Source organism: Lemur catta, chromosome 3 (assembly GCF_020740605.2).
Source record: "Lemur catta isolate mLemCat1 chromosome 3, mLemCat1.pri, whole genome shotgun sequence".
Taxonomy (NCBI): Eukaryota; Metazoa; Chordata; class Mammalia; order Primates; family Lemuridae; genus Lemur; species Lemur catta.
In genome coordinates this window covers 84,249,530-84,265,168 of record NC_059130.1, presented here as the reverse complement: position 1 = coordinate 84,265,168, position 15,639 = coordinate 84,249,530, and positions in this window count along the sequence as shown.

Here is a 15,639-nt window from a genome sequence, read left to right as displayed (position 1 = left end):
CAAGAGCAAGACCCCGTCTTTACTAAAAATAGAAAGAAATTATCTCGACAACTAAAAATGTATACAGAAAAAGTTAGCTGGGCATGGTGGTGCATGCCTGTAGTCCCAGCTACTCGGGAAGCTGAGGCAGGAGGATTGCTTGAGCCCAGGAGTCTGAGGTTGCTATGAGCTAGGCTGACACCATGGCACTCTAGCCTGGGCAACAGAGTGAGACTCTGTCTCAAAAAATAAATAAATAAAATAAAATAAAATAAAATAATAGTAATTCAAAGGTTATTCATATAAGATATGACCTCAAAATGAATTATTTCCCATGTTCCTCCTCAGGACGTTCATACCAGCTCTTCCCTCTGCTTTGAATGCTATTGCCTCAGAACTTCACCAGAATGTGTTTCTCCCCATTCAGGGCTCAATTCAAACATTACCTCTAGGGAGAGGCCTTTCCAGATTACCCAGGCAAAAGTGCCTGCTCTTTCCAGCGTGTAATCTGGTGAAACTGCCCTTTATAAAATTACTAAAAAGCCACAAGGTGGGAACTGTGGTAGGGCCTGAACTCTGCAAAGGTATAGGCATAGTTAAAAATACATATATAACCAGCCATTGTCCCCTAGTTTCCTTTCAGGAGTCACACAGCTGATGGTAATAGAGATTCCTAACTTTCCTAATTACTCCCAGAGAGAACACCAGCCTTGTGAAACCTAAGGCTAGTTTTTGAGATATCTTCCAGAGCCTGCGTTCCAGTGGACCTGGGCTGACCCACACAGACGAGTGGCCCATCCCAAGGAACTAACTCAACTGGACTGGCAACCCCCACCTGGAAACTGACTCAGTGCAAGAAGACAATTTCTACACCCCTATGGTTCCACCCCAAACCCAGCCAATCAGCAGACCCCATTGCCTAGCCCTTTGCCCACCAAACTATCTTTAAAAACCCTTTCTCCCAAATTCTCAGGGAGACGATATTGAGAACTCCCTCCCTTCTCCTCGCATGTTGCCTGTGACATTAAACTCTTTCTCTGCTGTAACCCCTGCTGTCTCAGTGTATTGGCTTCCTCTTGAGCAGTGGCAATGAACCTGGCTCGGCTGTAACGCTGGTACTGGTCTACCCGAACATGCCCACTGCCTGAGATTGCCTTGTTCACTTGTTTATTTCCCCACCTCACTCCCTCTATGCATCACAAGTCCCACTAGAGCACAGACCTTGTTGTTTCTGTTCTCCTGTGTGTGGCACATAGTAGACATCCACTAAATAGTCACTGAATGAATACATGGAAAGTAGTGCGACATCAGAAATTTTTTTTGTTGTTTGCAGGGTTCTGGGAAAGGAGAATAAAGGACTTTTACATGTATCTCAATGAAATGTAAAATTACTTCTTTCTCAAGGCTCTCCACTTCCTGAATCCTCTCCCAAATTTTCTCCTTTAAAAAAATATATATAATGCACAGAAGAATGCTGTGCATGATTTTTCAAAAGTCTGGAAAAGGAAAATATAATGACTATGTCTTAAATTACCTCTCCAGAGAATTTCAGGTGGTTCAATATATTTCCTTATAAATTCCCTCATATGGAATTCTTTTCTTTATCATAATAAGAGTAGCTAAATATATATCATGAAAATATGTGTAATAAAATATAACATATTTTAATTGTATTATATATTTATATGTATTGTATATAAATACATGTTGTATATTTATTATATTTATAGAAAATATAAATGATTTATGACATTAATTTAAAATATTTATTATGTTTGTATAAATCTAAAATTGATGTATGTATATGTATAACCTTTATATAAAATATAAATATATAATAACATATAATAAGAACAGCCAAAAACAATTGATCTTTCAAGTATTTGTTTTTCCTTAAAGATTTCCTTTTTTATGAAAAAAACTGTAATTTATATCACAGTGATACAAAAGTATATATCAAGGAAAATATAAATGTCAAAAACACTAAAATACCTCCCTTGAATTAAATAAAGCCTATTGGTTTAAAAAACCTCAAACATGAATAAAATGAAGTCAAAGAGATAAAACAGAACTTCATCTTCATGTGCTTCATTCATATGTTCCTTATCATCCAAAGAGAAGATTCAGCAAATATGGCAGTTTTGCTTAGGCAGATGTCAACATATATGTGCTTTTTCATCCAAGATTCTTATAAATAATAATTTTAAAGAAAAGGGAGCTCGTCTATGAAATACATAATAATACCATTTGAGTCTTGTCTTCCCCATCCTGTCTCCCCCTCCCTAAGGCACACATGCACACGCACAGAGGTATACACATGCCTGCACACACAGACACACACATGCATACACACATGGGCACACACGCACATTACCCACTAATGACTGAACGGCGCTCATTAACCACCTGCAGGTGCACAGACTTAGGCACATCAGGTTTTATCTAGCATTTTGCACAGGAGTGAAATTATATTCACCCACATACCAAAAAGGAGGTCTGCTAAGAATCTTTTAAAAACCGGGTGCTTAATTTATATGAGACGGTGTCTAGACATTTATTTTCTGGAAATATTTAACTTGGATAAGACACGTGGCCCCCAAGATGAATGCAGGATTGAAGTATTTCACTTGAAAATTTGTGCAAGGAAACGTCTGGTTGAGTGCAATGAGGTTAAACATCAAAATATTTTCCTAGGATGGAAAGGTCATCCTGTTTGCTATGTGCTAGGATATGACATTTCAATACTCCTGGTTTCCTAAGTAATAATTGCATTTGTTATGCCTACATTTCCATAGTTATATACGCATTTACATAAATCTACACGTGAATACTACAACTTAGATGCTTATTGGGGGAGAAATACTAGAGATAGAAATTCTAGAGATTATATACAATGGGAGCTTTATTTGACTTTGAATTGGAAGTTTTTGCCCCAATATCCTAGACCATAAGGGGATGGCAAATTTTTCTGTAAAGAGCCAAGTAATAAATATTTCAGGCTTTGCAGGCCACGCAGTGTGTCACAACTACTCAACTCTGCCGTTGTAGTACGGAAGCAGCCAGCGACAATACATACACTAGTGGGTATGGTTATATTTCAACAAATTTTGTTCACAAAAACAGGTATTTGCCAACCCCTGCCTTAGACCAATAGCTTTGGAATCATTTAAACTGTGACTCATAATAAGAAATTTTACACCACCACTCAGAACAAACATGTGTGTTTGTGAGTGTGTGTGTGTGTGTACTCACAAAACAATACCTACCTTTATAATGAGCATACGTGCTGATATTTTCTGCTCTATCTAATTTGATTCTAAATCACTTTTTAATTGCTGACAGCCACCTTCTAAATTGATTTCAAGACCCACTAATGGGTCATAACCCCCAGTGTGCAGAACACTGTACTAGGCCGACTCTATGCTTGGGTTTAAAGTGAATAGCGTGCAAACAGCTAGAAGCAGACAAAGAATCACTGTCCCTCCGTTAATGAATGGGAATGCTTGCCCTTAGTCTGAAGCCTCTACTGCCTGCTTGGGTTTTCACATCTCTGGAATCTGATAAAGTTGTGACCCAATAATCAGAGAGAACGTGCATTGCGGAGAATAATGAGTATAAAAAGGTCTGGGTAAAAGCCAGAGGACAGGAAGCTGGATCTTATCTTTTTCAAAGGCAAAGGGAGAGACAGAATCTTTTCTCTTTGGAATGAGCCTAGTAGAGCCGGAAAAAATCTTTCTGTAAATGGAGCCCCAGTGAGTAAGAAAACAAGGAAGAAGATAGTTTCTGTTACAATGGACTGAGGCCCGGAGTAAGAATCAGATGCCTCTGTCCTGGTCCTGTTGTGGTCACTGTCTAGCTGACGGCCCTGGCAGGACACTCTTCTGTCTGGGCCTCCTTCTATCCTGCTGGCCGTGTGAACTTAGGCAAGTTTCTGCACCTCTCTGAGCCTCAGATTCCTCAGCTGTAAAGTAAGATGATGATGTTATTGACCTCAGAGGATGGTGGTGAGGATTAAACAAGTTAATGATGTACATAAAGCACTTAACACATGCCTAACACAAAGTCAGCACTTGATGCATAATCCCTGTTTGTAGATACATAACACTAGATATATAATATTTATTACTATTTCCACCATCTATTTATTTTTAAAATTTTCAAATAGAAAAATTTCAACAGGAAAGTTGAAAGAATAATACAAGTAACTCCAATTTTTCCTAAACGTGGATTTACCAACTGTTAGTATTTTGCCACATTTGCATGCATTCCCCCTCTCCCTCCCTCTCCCTCCCCCTCTGTCACACACATACACATACAATACCTTTCTCTCTACCAATCAATCTATATCTAATCTATGTATATTTACTTACATATTTTTGTGAACCATTTAAGAGTAATTTGCCAACATCAAAGCACTGCATTCCTAAATAGTATCTCCTACAAATGATTATATTCCTCTATGTGATATCATTATCAGATCCAAGAAATTTAGTTTTATAAAATATTATCTAATGTATAGTCTATATTCCCAGTTCCCCAATAATGTCCAGAATCCAAGCAAGTATCGTGCTGCTTTTGGTTGTCAGGTCTCTTTAGTTTTATCTCACACAGAACACTTCTACTTTTTTATTTCCTTTCTTTCGTGATACTGAAGTGTCCAAGACAGTTGTCTTATTATGTGTATTTGCACTGTAACGAATGAGTAAATGTATTGACTTTTTTTGGAAACCATGATTCTCGCTGCAGAAGATGGGAGACACAAATATGAATGAGGAAAGTGAGCAAGGACACCATGGCATTAGATTTGAATCGGAGGTATCAGCCTCAGTGGTAAACAGGATTCTTCAGTTCAACAGAACCAATAGGATGTGTGTATGTATAGAAAGAGAGGTTTATTCAAGGAATTGGCTCACAGGATTATGAACACTGCCAAGTCCAAAATCTGCAGGGTGGCTAGAGGTCCGGAGAAGAGCCGTCATTGCTGAGGTTCAAGTCCAGGGGTGGTCACTAGAGAGCTCCCTCTTGCTTGGGGGAGGTCTGTCTTTTGTTCCATTCAGGTCTTCAGCTGATTTTATGTGGCCCATTCACATCACGGAGGGTAATCTGCTCTGCCCAAAGTCTGCTGATTTAAATGTTAATCTCATCCAAAACATCCTCACAGAAATATCCAGAATAGTATTTGACCAAATATTTGGGCATTGTTGACACATAAAATTAATCATTGAGACTCTAAGAGAGAGAAAGAGAGAGAGAGATACATGCATATATTGATTTATTTTCCTACACTGAAAGGGCCCAGAAGCAATGATACCCCAGTAGCAGAGGGCACATATAGTACTCACATCTTCATTTCTAAACACCATTCTCCACTAAAAAGAACTAGTGCTCCTTGTGTTACAGTGGGTGATCCCAAGGACAAACCGAGTGGCACACGGAGAGTCAGAGAATCAAGGTTAATTCGCTGGCAGGCACAGAGGGGTCTCACCACCAAATTTTAAGCCCCATCTACCTGATTTTTCCCACTTTTATTAAGTTGGGGTGGTCCGAGGGGTGTAGTCTCAGGTGGCTAATGCCCGCCAGGTAATAGGTTAGTTGATGTGTCAGGTAATAGGTTAGTATTATGTTGACGCACCAGGTAATAGGTTTAGTGTTATGCTGATGCGCCAGGTATAGGTTAGTTGATGGGCCAGGTAATAGGTTAGTATTATGCTGATGCGGGTCTTCCATGAGGGGTGGGCGTCTCAGGTGGCTGCTGTGCCAAGTAATAGACGGGTTTTCCTTATCACTTGGAGACGTAGCTGATTCTGGCTCTCGGGCAAAGAAAGCCTTGGAATACCTTATGTCAGAAAACAATCAGGGACTGAAAGATTGAAGGAGATGTATCACAAGGACATAGGAATTGATTTGAAGGAATTCCCACTGGTCAAATCAATTGGGAAATCAAAATAAACAATGATGATAATGATTTATAGCACATTTAACAATAATCTTTTTAAAAAGAACCCATAAGATCATGATAATACTCACAAAATAAAAGCAATTTTATTTCCTGCATAGCACTAGGATCTTTTTTGTTATCTTGGTCTTTCCTCCTTATTTTCTATTCAAGATCCTCCATTTGAGTTGGAAAATCTGACTGTATAGGGTGGACAAAGGACATATTTTAATTGTAAGTTATACAAAAAGATTCAGGGGTTTTAGTCGATAGTTCAGTAGACATGTATGAAGTGACTGCTCTCAAAATTGATGAGACCTCAGACTGTACTCTTAGGAGTAAGGACTCCAGAGAAAGGAGGTGATCTTTCTCCTTGTCTCTGGGTTTGGTAGACTTCACTGGAATACTGAAACCGATTTTTGGACACAGATAAATTGGTTGCTTGCCCATAGAAATCCGTCCAGCTGTAGGCTGGGGGGCAGGGGGAGTGGGAGGAGGAAGTTATAAGACAAGGTATTGAAGAATGGCTGAAACAAATTGAAATGATACTGCTGATGGTGATTGTAACTTTATTTATGGAATAAACACCAAGATTTAGACACAGGACCAATTCCCACTAGTCCCTTTATATACATTATGTTACTTGTGCTTCTCGATGACACTCTAAGAGAGGCAACAGGGACCCAAGCTCAGAGGTCCCTAAGGTCACCCAGATACTAAATAGCTGAGCTGGGATCTGACCCACATCTATCCACATCCAATATCTGTGCTTCTGCCTTTGACCTAAATGTAGGGGTAGGTAATGGGGGTTGTAGATTCCAGCTCTGTCCCTGTAGGATGTTGGTAAATTACTCTCCTTGGAACCTCAGTTTCTTCACCCTAGTCTCAGAACCTCAGCACCCTCACCCTCCTGGTCCCCTTCCCCTTTTCCCTGCCCCCTGCCCCACCCCCACCATGGCTGCAGGCCCTTTCTAATGAAACTCTATTAGCCTCTTCTTCACCTGCCTTGCAGCTCCAATCAGCACTACAAAAGGCAGGTGCCGAGAGAGGGAAAGCCTGAAACAGCAGAGTTTAACCTCTCTTTCATGGCTGCCTTCAGGGTCTTAAAGAGGATCAAATTAGATAGTCTGGGGAAGAAGCTCTGAGTTAGTTAGGTGTTTGGTTTATCAAATATCCCATACATGCAGAAACGTTCAAAGAAAAACATAACAAACGTACTTTACCCACCCCCTGGATCTGACGATGTTCATATTTTGCCATATTTGCTTCAGGTTATTTTTTAATTAAAACATTCAGTGGAAGATTCCATAAAAGTCCTCTTTATAAACTTTCCCTATCTCCTCCTCAGAAGTAATTATTACCGTCTAGCAGTGTGTATTACTCCTGACCAGATCTTTCTGGTAGAGAAATAGAGTTAATTTTAAACATGTGGCATTGTTTTGCACGTTTTTTAAACGTACATAAATGATATCCTGTCTGCCTTTCTGCAGCGTGCTCTTTTTCATGCAACAATGTGTTCCAGCGAGTTAGCCACGTTGCTGAGTGTAGCTCTAATTTATTCCGTCAGTTGCTATTTCATGTTCCATCTACAAATGACCCATTTATTTATCCATTCCCCTATTAACATACGGTCAAATTGTTTCCAATATTTCACTATTATATAAAATGCTGACACTGAACATCATTGCACATCTCTTTCTGCAAATGTGCAAGCGTTTCTGTAAGGTTGTGCCTCACTGAGGAAGCCCTGGTTCTGTGGCTACGTTCCTATCAGCCCCTATTAAGTATTGCCAGTTGCTCCCCAAACTGATTTTACCAATTTACAGTCCCACCGCCATGGTATGGTAGTTCCCATTTCTCCTTATTTTCATCAACACTTGGGTTTCTCTCCCTGTTATTTTTGCCTGTTTAACAGATAGGAAATGGTATCTTAGTGGACTCATTTGAATTTCCCCGATAGCTAGTAATGCCAAGCATCTTTTCATGTGATTATTGGCTATTTGAATTGCCTGTTTATAATCTGTCGATTTTTCCATTGGGTTGTTTGTCTTTTTCTTATTGACTTGTATGAATTATTTATATATCCTGGATAATAATCTTTTAAAACTTGAACGTGTTGTAAATATTGAGACAAGCTTTGTAAACTTCAAAGCAGCACAAAAAACTTTGGTTTTTATTAGTGTTCATTTTACTCTTACACATGTCTTATCGCCTAAACCAGAGCCCCCAGAGGACAGAGAATGTGGCTTCCTTATGTTTATTTATCCAGAGTGAGTGTTAATAGGAAGCAGCCTGGAATTATGGGGGAAAATTATGCTTTAAAAATAGAAATGGAGTTAATATTGCCGCTGCCACTGAATAGCTACATAAGCCCGTTCAAGCCACTTAATCTAAGTCTGTTTCCTTTGTTTTAAAATGAGAACATCTTACAAGGTTGTTGTGAAGAATAACATAAGATAATGCATGTCAAAGTGCTTGGTTTGGGGCATGGCATATACTAGATACTCAATAGATATGAGCTGAACAGAAATATTGATAAATATTTGTTGGTGGTTAACTGAATTCTTCAATGATTGCATAATGATAGCTTCAATTTATTGGCTATTTCTTATGTGCAAGATGCTAGTCTACATAAACAGCTACCCTTTATTGTATTTTTATCTCTTTTTTACAGATAAAGAATCTGAGACTAAGAAAGATTAAGTAATGTGGACAGTTACACAACTTGTAAATGGTGGCATTAAGCTGCAAAGACTGATCTTATTCTTGTCACAAAATTTATTCACTCATCCAGCAATATTTATTGAATGTCCACTATGTGCCAGGTGCTCCGCTAGGTGCTGGGCTACATTGGTCAACAAGATGAACAGAGTTCCTACCCTTGAGGAGCTTATATTTTACCAAAGAGCCAAAACAGCAAGCAAATAGGCAAATAAATTGTGATATGTCATGAAATAAAGGCACAGCTAAGATAGAATATAGCAAAGAGCTTGGAGGCTCTCTTTTCAGAAAGTTATCAAGGAAGCCTTCACCAAGGAATGACAATTAATGGCAAAATAAAATAAATGAGAACTAACAGTGGCCCATTTCAAGTGGAGGCAACAATAGGCAAGTCCAGTTCCAATCTATACTATGAACTAATGAAAATCTTTTGTTATTCCATATCTCCCACTTGTGGCTCCTGCTTACTCCTAACCCATGGCAAAGAAGAAAATACTGAGAGCCCCAAGCAGCTGGGAAAGCCATCCTTCTACCTGAGCCCAGATCACCCCCAGCTGGGCAGTGGCCCTCTGGACATCCTCCAGATGTAGCCACTCTCCTCCTACGAACTTCCCTTCCACGCCACTGTTCCATCTCCCAGGCCCCACGCCTATGAACTTGGCCCCATCAGTTTGGCTTTGTTTCTCAGGTAAAAACTTTTCACCCCAGCATTCCCCACACCATCAACAGGGTGCACATTTGCAGATTGGTCTGTACGTGCATAAGCTGAGAACCCCAGAGGATTGATTCAAGTCTGGAAGGGTGCCAGGTTTTCATTAAACCCCTTATAAACCAGCGCTGCAGTTCTACAGGGCCACATCTGCCGAGGAAGCCATCTGTGATTCATATCGTCGTGCTCCAACAAAACGCCAGCAGTGTGAAAAACTCTCCCCTCTGCTCCGCAGTGAACTGGAAAAGTAACATTAGTAATCACTTTTGCAGGCTCCATAATGACATAATGGGCATTGGCTTAAGTCTTAAACCGAGGCTGATAGTCCCTGCCAACAATCTGGGTGGATCCAAGCTGTCCTAAAAAATACAGGTCATCATTCATGTCCACTTCTCGACCTAACAGAATATATAATAGATAATGAATTTGCACTTTGAGATACATGGAGAAAAAGTAACTAATGTTTAATGAGTGTCTGCCAAGCATCAAGCACTTTACAACCATGACAACCTTAAAAAGCAGGCATTATTATACTAATTTTACAGATGGGGGGCCTGAGGTTAGAGATGTTGGATGGCTTACCCAAAGCCACGCAGATCCGTGGCATGGCTGAAAGTCAAACTCATATCTCACCAACTCCGAAGCCCGTGAGCTTTCTGCTACCCCGGAAGGAGAAGCCTGAAGGTGGCTTGCAAACTAAGTGTCTGGTAGCTTGTTTGGATTTGTCTACGACTACAATCCAAGAGTGCATTAGAAATTAAACGAGGTGGGACAGACAGGACATCTTCCACCTGTAGCAGCCTGGATCTAACTAAAACCACTAAATAATGGGAACTGCACGTGGGTTGCTTAAATTCATAACACTCACTTTTAGATAAACTGAAAAGGGCTCTCTTCTCTGCTTCATTCCTGCTTCCTCCTCCCTCAAGCCCGATCCATTCTGCCAAAAAAAAAAAAAGATACCACCTGCTCCCGATGCCTGAGTTCATATCCAAAAATAGAACCATTCAGCCAGTGTCCAATTCACTAAGAGCACCTTCCAAAAGCGTGCTCACCTACGTTGTCTGTTGAGGACCTTTGATGGTCCCAAGCAGTCTTAAGCTGAAAGTCCTTTTTCTTCTGAAACTGCCGGATCTCTCTGAGGGCTATGCAGGACCAAAGGATGGGCTCTTTAAAGAAAGAAGATGCAAGCTGCCATCAGGAGACACATAGGCTAAGAAGCTCAGTAGAAGAAAAAAGACCTGGCTTTAGGACCAAGCAGGCTAAGGATTGAATCTTGGCTTTGATGCCAAATCACTGTGGGATCTCAGACAAATGTTCACCTTTCTGAGCATTCTTGTGTGGAAAATGCATCTAAGCATACCTCCCCTACAGGATTACCACGAGGAATTGAGGAGATAGTACATCAAGATACAGGCACATGGTAGATTGCGATAAAAGCTAATTTGCTTTCCTTACCTTTCACATTTATCTCATCTTTGGCTAAAGCTTCAAAGAAAGATTCCAAACACAGTCAAAAGAGTTGATAGTTTTCTTTTGGAAGGATAGGTTTTGATATTTCAGATGTTGCTGCAGTGTCCAAAAGTTGAACTCTCAGCAGCTTTTCCTCTTCCCTCATATAAACACCTAGAAATAATTTCCTGATCCACGTCCCATTGAGGCCAAAGAGCACCTGGACGGAGGGAATCGAATCACGTTTAAACCACTTAGTGGAACTTACGCCCCTTTCACAGATTGCCAGGTTAGTCAAAGGTTTAGCTTTGTTTTTTTTAAAAAAAAAAAAAAAAAAAACAAGGGAGGGGCAGTGAGGGAAACAAAATGCTGACAGTGAAGGAACCTGCTGCTGTAGGAGAGTTTGGGGCTTGACTAAGATTCACACAATGTCATCGTCACGTCCGTATATATCCACAGGCAGTCTTCACGGACACAGCCCGGTCGATGTCCAGCTCTGTCACTTGAGCAAATTGTTCTACGTCTCTGAACTTCAGTTTCCTGCAGTGGAGACCAGAGATGATAAAAACGACCTTGCAGGGTGATTAGGGGATTACTAATTGAATCCATACAGCGACTAGGCACGGTGCCTGGTGGAGAGCAGGTGCTTAATAAATGGCTGTGTTATTACTTACAAGACACTCCTTTGATATCCACAACAACCCTGTAAGGTAAGAATCACTTATCCCATTTCTTTTAGATGAGGAAATGGAGGTTCAGAAAAACAAAACATCACATTCAAGACCCCACAGCCTTGGCTTGCACCAAGAGGCTCTGTACGCAGATTTATTTGACTGCAAAGCCTGTTTTCCTTCCAGCTCTCACATCGCTGCCACGTAAGTTCCTGCAGATGCAGAGAGGCACCGGAGATGTGAAGCGCATTTCGTCTCCATCTGAGTTGCTTCCTCTCCTCTGGCTCATTTGTTCCTGTCTCTGTAGCCCTGGCTGGGGCCTCCCTTGTCCTGACAGCCTCCCCCTACCTGAACTTTGCTGCCAACGGCGGCTCCCCTCCCAGCCAAAATGGCATTTGGGAAACCACATCCTCTCCCCTCCCCTCCCTACCACGTGCCTTTGAAGAGAGCCTGTCATTTGACTGGTACCTACTCAGGCTACGAATCCCAGACTCCTTCCCCACCTGGACCCCGGGGTTCTTCCCACGTTTGGTGCAGACATTAGATAAGCCTGTGGTCAATTTCAATCCATCCTGAATTTCCTAAGCACCTACTCTGTGCCAGACACTAGGCTTGGCTCTGGAAAGAGAGAAATGAGTGAAACATAGGCTCTGCTTTCAAAGAACCCATAGAATATGACGGAATCCAATTTGGTTCAGTTTAAACAATTGCTGAGGACCTACCATATGCCAGATCCTGTGCTGGGCACGAGGGAATCCTCAAATAATGAGGATGCCGGTCTCCCAGGAAGAACTTGCAGTCAAATGGACCCTAACCGGTTTACTAATACCTGCCAGATAGCCATAGCCTACTTTGGGCTCCACACTGTGCTTTACAGATATCCTCTCTATTCCTCAATGTAAAATAACTTTTGAGATAAAAGTTTGTTTGAAAGGGCAGAAAAATTCCTCTGTCCAAACCCAATCACGACGATGATGATTCTAGACTTCGGGTCTGCTTTTTGTCTCAAAAGTTGCTGGTTTCTTGGCAGGGTGGTAGCAGATCCATTTTCCTATTATTACCTCACATTTGAATGGTGTGCAAGGATTTTCCAAAGCATATTCCCTCCATTATCTCATCTGAGCTTCAGCATCCCCGTCCCGAGTAGTGTGGGGCTTTCTGGGAGGCCCAGAGAGGGTCACAAGTTAGGGGAAAGGAAGGGGAGCAGCACCAGACCCTGCAAAGCCATGTAACCCTCACGTGCACCCTGAAAAGGAGGTAACATATTTTCCTCTCCCCGTTTTATATTTGAGGACACTGAGACTCAAAGTTCTTCCAAGTTCACAGAGCTATTCAAGAGAAATCCTGGGTTTGGACTTAGTCCTGCAGCAGCCAGGGCCTCTGGTAGCCAGGTCTGCCCTCGAGACAAACCAGCGCCCTCACCACTGAGCTGGGGCTTCGAGCTCGGCCTGGTGGGAGCTCAGTACGGAAGTGTTTCTTTGCCCATGTGACTTTGGGAGACTCACCAAGCCTCTCTGGGCCTCAGTTTCCCATTTGTCAAGAGGCGATGCCAACCTCTGCTGTCTGCATCGTAGGTTCTGCGGGGGGCTGGTGAGACCCCACACGGAAGGAAGGAAGTCTTTGGAGAAGTCACAAGTGTGCAAGATTAGTGATGGGTCTGCTGACGTGTTACTATGGAATCAGAGGTCCAGGACAAAAACAGACAGGCCACTATCCCCCCCGGAGACCCTGCCCTGGCAACAGGACCTGCTCCTCCAAGGGTTCCCAGCAAGGCCTGTCCCAGAGCCAGACTCCCTCCCCTGGTGACTTATCTGCCTTTGCCTCAGGAGCCGGACTCAACTTGCAGACCCGGGGGGAGGGGCTTTCACAGGAGCAGACGGGTCTGGTCCCAGGGTGACGGCGTCCATGCCAAGATCCCACTTTGTTTTAATGAATGACACCAGACACTTAGGCCATAAACTCTTCAGATTGCTGTGTCTGGCGGTAATTACATGCCTCCCATTAATAAATCCTGTTTCTGAATGGTTTACTGCACCCCTTTCTTCAAACACTGCAGGCTGAAACCTGTCAGATGGAGCCAGAGGCAGACTCCAAAGAGGAGGCAAGTGAAGTGGGTGGCTCTCTGGGCACGAAAGGGCACCAGCCGCGGGGAGGGGGTGAGCAGCAGGCCGTCCTCCGGGCCCCAAGGAGGAGGGGGTTGTGGCCTCCGCCTCCCACCCAGTCAGCCTGACTCCCACAGATTCTGACCCCCAAATTTATCCTGAAGCCGTCTCTACCACCACTGACTTGGACCAAAATCCATCGGTCTCACCTGGAATGTAGCGACAGCCTGTCATCCTGTCCTTCCACGTGCTGCCAGAGAGCTGTTCCAACGTGACGGTAGACCACGTCGCCCTCCTGGGTAACAACTCCACAGTGGTCCCCAGCACTCCAGGACAAGCTCCTCCCCTGTCCAGGCTTTCAGGATTTGAATCCTGCCAGCTGCCCAGCTCATTTCCCAGAAATTCCGCGTCCTGCTCTGCTCCACCACAGCGGTTCTCACAGTGCCGTGCTTGGACCGGCAGCACCAGCATCACCTGGGAACTTTAGAGAAATGCACATTCCCAGGCCCCTCCCAGAGCTACTGATTCAGAAACTCCAAGGTGGGGCCCCGTGGTCTGTTTTTTAATGAAGGCTGCAGGTGATTTGATGCATGCTACAGCTTAAAAAACACTTCTTTGCCCAGTTTTCTTAAACTTCAGTGTGCACAGGAACTGCCTGAGGATCTTGTTAAAATGTGGATTCTGATTGAGTTGGTCCAGGGTAGAGCTCAAGATTCTGCTGTTCCAGAAAGTTCTGCGGTGGTGTTGTAGGTCCACACACCGAACCCTGAGTAGCAAAGTTCTGGACAGCAGTGAATTACAAACCGCTTGCCATTTCTCAAGCACACCTGCTTCATGCCTTTGTGAATGCCGTTCCCTCCACCTTCCATAGTTTTCTTTTCCTCCCTTCTCTCCTCCCTAATGCATCAAACAATTCTGCTCATATGCCAGAAGTCAGCATAAAGAGCCCCTGCACTCAGATGTCCCTAACCCCCCAGGTGGATGAAAGCCGTCCTTTCCCTCTGCTGCCACATGCCTGCACACACCTCCCAGCGGAGCACTGATTACATCACACTATTTGTCCGTCTGTGCCTCATCTCCAGGACCATCGCTACCTCCTGCATCTCTGTAGCCACAGCACCAACACGGTGCCCGGCACAAAGCAGGAGAACAATGGACGGTGAGTGAGTGAATGAATGAATGAGTCAGTGAATGAATGGAATCCTTACCAGCCAGGTCTGTGGGTGGGTAGAGCAGTAAACAAAGTATTTGGGAGTGGAGCTCTGCCTTCACCAGCATCCTGATTTCTCCTGTGACACCTTAATTCACTGCTAGGTTGCTTTGAGAGCGGGCAACAGCAAACTCTGTTTTCTAAACCAAACCGACTGCCTAATCCTAGAAGACACAAAACAGAGAGATGGCCTCCCTGAACCAGGAACCCCAGAGAAAACCTCCAAGAGGGAATACCCAAACAGCAGGTATACACATATGGGTTTCTCAGATAGGATGAGACTTCACACAGAGACATTTCACAAAGCAATTTCCTTTATTTATTAAGGTATGTACTCCCTCCACAAACATTCATCAAATGCTGTGTGACAAACACTGTTAACAAGTGGGGACAGAAGACAAAATGGATCTCTTCTTTGCTCCCAACGGGTCAGTCTAGTGGGGGAAGTAGATATGAAACCATCAGGACAGTGCAGAGTGGCAAAAGCCACCATACGGGTGTGCACAGACCTGGAGCGGAGGCTTTGAGTTTCGCCAGGAGGGAGAGGGGCAAGCACCAAAGAGAAGATGAAGATGATATTTGAACTTAAAGGTGAGTTAGTTTTCCAGGAGGAAAATGGGGAGGAAGGATGTTTCAGGCAAAGGAACAACAGGAGTAAAGGAGTAGGGTGCACATGCCCCGGGGGCGGGGTGGGGAAGTTGAGCAGAACCAGAGCAGCCATTTAGCAAACACTGAGTGTCCGCTATGTGCTTGGCAACGAGTAGGCACTGCAGATACGGACAACAGTAAATAACACAGAAATGGTTTCTGCCCTCCTGGAGTGTAAGTTCAGTCTGGTAGGGGTGGCGGGAGAAAACAAA